Genomic DNA, 6,220 nt, shown 5'->3' on the forward strand with positions numbered 1-6,220 from the left:
TTGATAGAAGAGTGTGCTAGGCAGTGCAGGCCCTCCCTCTCTCACCTATGTGCTTGGCCGCTCAGGCCCTCTCTCTCACTTAGGCGTTAGGCTGGGCAGGTCCTCTCTCTCTCTCTCTCTCTCTCTCTCTCTCTCTCTCTCTCTTAGGTGCTAGGCTTCACATGTTCTCTCTCTCTCTCTTATGTGCTACACTGCCCAGGGCCCTTCTCTCTCTTATGTGCTAGGCTTCCCAGGACCTCTCTCTCACTTAGATGTTAGTCCTTGCAGGCCCTCTTTTTCACTTATGTGCTAGGCTGGGCAGGGTCTCTCTCTCACTTACATGCTAGGCTGCCCAGGTCCCCTCTCTCACTTATGTGCTAGGCTGAGCAGCCCCTCTCTCTCACTTATGCCTCTGTTGCCTACAGAGGCCGCAAGAGAGCACTGTTTCTCTGAAACTGTGATTGTGCATATGTTATGAGCCACAATGTGGGTGCTTTGTGCCTGGTCCTCCGCATAGAATAGGTGCTTTTATTATTATTATTATTATTATTATTATTATTATTATTATTATTATTATTATTATTATTATATTTCAAGACAGGGTTTCTCAGTGTAGCACTGTCTGTCCTGGAACTTACACCAGGCTGATTTTGAACTCAAAAATCCTTGTCCTCTGCCTCCCAAGTGCTGTGATTGAAGGCATGAACCACCACTGCCTAACCAAAAGTTGCCCTTAACAGCTAGTTTTTCCATTTTTTCAACTAGTCTAGTGTGTATTTCATGTATCCAAGAGCATTCCGCCCATTTACTTGCAGTGTTTTCCTACTTGTGCATTAGATTTCCAAGGCTGGTTTGGTGGAAAGAAATGAAAGGAAGTAGTTAGACACTTTAATAATAATAATAATAATAATAATAATAATAATAATAATAATAATAATAATAGAAACATTTTAATGTGTTTAAGTCTATCATTTTTAAAATGTATGAGTCCTCTTCTTATGGGATCACCTTCATGAAAGAAGGGGTCATCAGATCACTTTATATATGGTAGTAAGCCACCATGTTGTTGCTGGGAATTGAACTCAGGAACTGTAAAATAATAGCCCGTTCTCATAACTGCTGAGCAATCCCACCAGTTCTAGAAATATGTTTTGATTTAATTTTTATTGCATTATGATAAGAAAATATACATAATTTCAATTTATCTGAATTTGTTAACATCTAAAAACATATTTTGAGTAAACAGACTTACATCACATTCTTCTTTTTATTTTGTACCCCAACTCCTCCAGCTGATGCCCACTCAAAACCTATCAAACCTTCCATTTTTTATCATGTTCCTTAATATTTCTAAAATATTGTAACAATAAAAATGAATATTAAAAATGTTGTTTGATAGAAACAACAATCAATGATTAGTCTTATTTATATATTTGTCTGCAGCAATACTGAAAATACTTTTTTCTCATAAATTTTAAATAAATCCAAATATATTAACTGTATGATATATTAAAATAATATATCACTATTAGTTTTTTTGGTGAACATAAATAGTCTTTTGGTTTGTTTGTTGTTTGTTTGTTTGTTTGTTTGTTGTGTTTTTAGGAGATCTTAAAATTCTTGACTTACAGATTATGCTAACAGGACCCTGAAGTTGTCTTGTGTGAGGATAGTCCAGTGAATGGCAAATACAGAAGTGGATGCTCACAATCATCTATTGGATGGAACACAGGACTCCCAATGGAGGAGCTAGAGAAAGTACCCAAGGAACTGAGATGGTTTGAAACCTTAAATAAAAACAACAATATTAACTAACCAGTACCTCCAGAGCTCATGTCTCTAGTTGAATGTGTAGCAGGAGATGGCCTGGTAGGCCATCTGTGGGGGAAGAGGCCTATGGTTTTGTGAAGGTTTTATGCCTCAGCTCAGGGTACTGCTAGGGCCTGGAGGTGGGAGTAGGTATGTTGGGGATCAAGGAGAGGTAAGGGGGGAGGCAGGAGGGGACTTTTGGAATGTATACGAAGAAAGTATATAATAATTGTAAAATTTAAAAAAAAATCTTGGCTTACTGTGATACAAAAAAAAAAAAAGAAAAAAAGAAGAACAATTTATGGACACTGGATTTCATTGTAATAAGGCTGTACTTGAATGTCCCTCACATCACCAAAGTATTTTACCTCCATAGTACTAAGGGTAGAGTTGACATATCTGCTGTGGCAAGGAATGAACTGTAGGCATGATTTTTGATACTAATTTCCTGCTATGTTCAAAGCTATTTGATTTGAGTGATTGTTGTCATTCTCAGGCCACAGGTAACAGAGTACATTCACTTAAGGAATGGGTGTTTATTAAGATGGTCTATCCATGAAGTCATTGATCAACTGTTTCAATGAAGAATTGTTCTGCTTGGAGAGTGTCACAGAAGTTAGTTGATGATAGATTTCAGTTTCATTGGATGTGATGTTTTTTCAAAAGCATTCATCTTAGAATAATAGTAACTTATAAAGTCCTCTTCAGAATTTATACAATAATAATAAATATCAAGCAAAGCCTTTAGTCTCACTCTTTGCTGTTCTCTTATAAGCCACCTCCCAAATTAATTGTCTACATTTATTTTGGTTTATAAAGTGTTTTGAAAAATTTAAGCTGTTCTGAAAACCATAGTATAGTGTAAAAATATCAAATAAACAATCCTACTAATACAGAGGCTGAGATAGGGGAAGCATGTTTTCAAGACCATTATGTGGCACACAGCAATACAGTGTTATGTACAAAAAAGAAGAAAGACTATATGGATTATACAATATTGGACTTATTAATCCTATTTACCAAATTAGGAACAACATAATGAAAAACGGACAATTTCTAATTCCTCATATTTTTGAATTTCATTCAATTAGGTTATGATGGTAATATTAATTTTCATATTAATAGATATTAAGGTAAAGTGATTGTTACTTTCTATTAGTTTTATTCTTAGAGGTGGAAGCATGTTTTTGTGGATTTGTTGTAAGATTACTTTCTTGTTTCTTCTATGGTGTAGTTTCACTCCTTGTGTTGTTGTTTTCCACCTATTATTCTTTGTAGGGCTGGGTTTAAGGAAAGATTATGTGTAAAATTGGCTTTGTCTTTGTATATATTGTTTTCTCCGTCTATGGTGATTGAGAGTTTTGTTAGGTATAGGAGCCTAGGCTGGCATTCATGTTCTCTAGAGGTGGAATAGATGCTGGGATTAATATCTTTTTTATGAAAATACATCCATGAGTTGAGAGAGGAGGACTTCCACTGGCCTTTGTACCCTAGTGCCATGTTCTAGGTGCTACTAGTGAATGGGGAAATAAGTGACACCCAGTGACAACAGAAACCACCTCTTTCAGAATCCAACCTAAGAATGTCAGGCAGAGTTTATTTTGGCTGACTCATGGTAAACAGATCTTATATAGAGAGGGTGGGACTCATGTATCACTTCAGAAAATACTTTTAAGTTTAGTCATATATTTTACAGAGAAGGAAAAGAGAGAAATAACTTCATGAAGAATAACACCCAAGAAAGCAAATGATCAAGGCAGCTTTATAGCAACACACAAATCTGCCCAACACTAGTGTTTACTAGTGGTTTGTTGGTGTTAAATAGCCATGGAGGCTACTGGACCATAGAGGGGCTGGAGAAAGTCAGATTGCTTTTTGTTATTGTTTTATTTTATTTTAACATTTCCCTTTTGGATTCAGGCAGTCTCATTTTAGATTTTTCCTGCTGCTAAGACCACTAGTGTTCTCTGGTACATTCAAACTTACTGATCTCCAGGCGACTAGACTTGTCAGGATCAGAGTGGAAACAGGATATTTTACAACCAATTATCTGGTCCACTTGCCTACCTCTGGTTATCCCAGTTTCTCCACCTAAATTCGTTACTGATAATTTCCTCAGTATGCAGCCTGCCATGATTCACAGACAGGTACAACAACTGCTTCTGCCTTAGTATTAAATTCAAGTCCTTTCTCTTCTTCAGGAATGTTAATATTTGACGATATACAAATGTATTTATCTAAGGAAGAATGGGCTATGCTAACCCATGGAAGAAGACACTCTACAGTGTTGTAATGCTGGCCATCTACAAGCTAACCACCTGACTAGTTTAACTGGTTAACTATAACTCCTTTCCTTTGTGTATACATTGTGTAACCTGGACTGTAACAGTGAAAAATATACTCTGGGAGATATTGCCTTTTGGGTTATAATTGATTTAGATTGCTTCTTCACTGTTGAATCAGGAACTGCTACAGAAAAAAAAAATATTTTCTATGTTATTTTTTGTTTTGGGGTTGTTTGTTTTCTTTGTTTTTTTAACATACAATTTCTCTGCATAACCCTGGCTCTCCTCAAGATCAATCTGTACAGCATGTTTACCACAAACTCACCTGCCTTTGTCTCCCAAGTTCTGGGTTTAAAACACACACCACCACCATCCAGCTCAGCGTGAAAGTTCTTAATTTTAGTGAGGATCAATTATTTCTCTTAGAATGAATATTTCTTCCATGAAATCTAGAACTCTTAACTCTCTTAATCATACATATACTCCAATTTTCCTAAATCTTTTTTGTTCTTACATGCCCTTGTGAATTATTTTACATACAGTACGAAGTTGAGATTGAGTGTGAGGCTGACTCTTTTACCTATTATTTGTCACTGCTCTCGGGTGAAACAAAACATACAGCACAAATTATATATATGCATAACTTTATAAAACTATGGTGTATATATTATATATAATTTATTTTATATGTAATATATTTTATCATTTATAATATTTTGTTATATAATATACTTTAAATGTAGTTTAAATATACTTTAAAGTGAATTACAGGGTGTGATCCAACAATAGCTGTCTACCAACTGATATTCTAAGAACCTCATAGTTATTCAGTCAATGAGGTGGATTGTCTCAGGTAGTCTCCAGTGTATTATGGAATACTGAAAATGGCCTGTATTGACAGTGAAGGAATGGGCTTCCCAATGAGGGCAAACAGGCAAAGAAAACAAACTTTCTTCTTCCATGTCTTTCATATAGGTTGCAGAACATTTATATAAGTGTGTGCCAGGTTTAAAGTGACTTTTCCCACTTGAAAGATTCAGATTCAAAATGGATCTTGCCATTTCAAATTATTAAGAAAAAAATCCTTTAAGGTCTTGCCCAGTCAGTTGGATTTTAATTAATTCTTGATGCAGTAAAGTTCAAACCCAAGAACACTCATCACATTGTCCAATTTGCTCCCCATCATTTATTGACATTTATAGCCTTCCTTCATTGAATTGCTTGTGTGTTTTGTTAAAAGTTACTTGGCAATTTGTATACATATGTCCAGACTGAGCTGTTTGACTTTTTGTTGTTATTATTTAACTCTTAAACAATTATAGATAAGCCCTCATATCTATTATACAATATTTTTCTACTTTATTCATTCTTGTTATTCTTTGCATTGTGAAGAAAGAGATGGCTCAATTCTTAAACAGTACATGTTAAACTTCCCGTTCTGTTTATAGCACCAAATATAGTTTAACAAAAAAACTGTCTAATGTCAGGCAGTGTGGGAACAGGTCTTCAATCCCAGCATTTGGGGGGTGGGGGCATAGACAGGCGAATTTCTGAGTTTGAGGCCACCTTGGTCTACAGAGTGAGTTTTTGGAAAGCCAGGGGTAAACAAACAAACTTTGTCTAGAAAACAAAACAAAACAAAACAGAACAAAACAAAACAAAACAAAACAAAAGAACAAAAAAAAAGAATAAAAACCTACTTGTGTCTCTAAGTCTTCTGGTCTCTTTGGACCCTGAATACATATCACACACACACACACACACACACACACACACATGCACCCTCACACACAGAAAAATATCGTTCAGATTTTAAAATACATTATCTGACTCACTAAGAAATAAAACTACATCTGTGTTCCTGGTGCCAGAAAACCTTTAATCATAATACAAATTTAGTTGAACATCAATGATTTTATACAGGAGAGAATCCTGTTTAACTGTATTGAATGTGGGAGACCATTCCTTCAAAAATGTCACCTCATTAAGCACCAGCTGACTCACATTGCTGACCATCCCTATACATGTAACCTGTGTGAGAAAATGTTTAACAGATGATCAAGGCTTCCCAGACACCAGAATGTACTTAGTCAGAAAACTCAGACAGAATGGCCAAGCTAAGGAAAATTAGCATATTGCAGGGACAG

The sequence above is a fragment of the Mus musculus genome, chromosome Y (assembly GCF_000001635.26).
Source record: "Mus musculus strain C57BL/6J chromosome Y, GRCm38.p6 C57BL/6J".
Classification (NCBI taxonomy): domain Eukaryota; kingdom Metazoa; phylum Chordata; class Mammalia; order Rodentia; family Muridae; genus Mus; species Mus musculus.